Source organism: Triticum dicoccoides, chromosome 3A, assembly GCF_002162155.2.
Source record: "Triticum dicoccoides isolate Atlit2015 ecotype Zavitan chromosome 3A, WEW_v2.0, whole genome shotgun sequence".
NCBI lineage: Eukaryota > Viridiplantae > Streptophyta > Magnoliopsida > Poales > Poaceae > Triticum > Triticum dicoccoides.
In genome coordinates, this window is record NC_041384.1 from 427214118 (window position 1) to 427214776 (window position 659).

Below are 659 nucleotides of genomic sequence, written 5' to 3' on the forward strand. Positions count from 1 at the left end.
GCCGCCGCCCACCCCGGGCCCCAGCGCGCCACCCACCGTCGCTCGTCGCGGCTGCCATCCGCCTCCACTAGCTCGCCGACCATCACGCCCTCTCTTCCCACCAGCCTCCGCCATGACCTCTCCTCCCCTCGAAGCTCCCCGCACGCGGCCGCCAGGAACTTTCCTTCATGGATCCGGCCAAACCACGCGCTGCCGGCCACGGATCCCGTGCACACGCATCCCGCCGCAGATCCCGCACACACCACAACGTTCCATCCACACCACCTTAGGTCATTCCGCTGCTGCCTCACCACCACGCGCCGCCGCCGAACCATCCCGATCCCCACAGCCTCCCTCGCGTCTCCTGCAACCTCCACGCTCGCCGTCGGTGCGGCCGACCTCACCGCTTTCCCACGCGCTCCCACCACGCATGGCCATGTCTCACTTCCTGGCAGCACCCGTGCATCTCCCGTGCATGTCCTCTGCACATCCGTGGCTGTTCGTCACCATGCGCCCCTACCTGACCTTCATGGGGTGCCAGCCGTGACCTTCATCGCGTGCGTCAGACCATAGGTAAAATTGTAGGAGACAACCGTGCCTCACCCGTGCCATGGGTGTGGCCCTAGCAGAGGTACAGCTGGCCTTCGCCCGGCTCCCCTGAATGAGTAGTAGTTAAATTG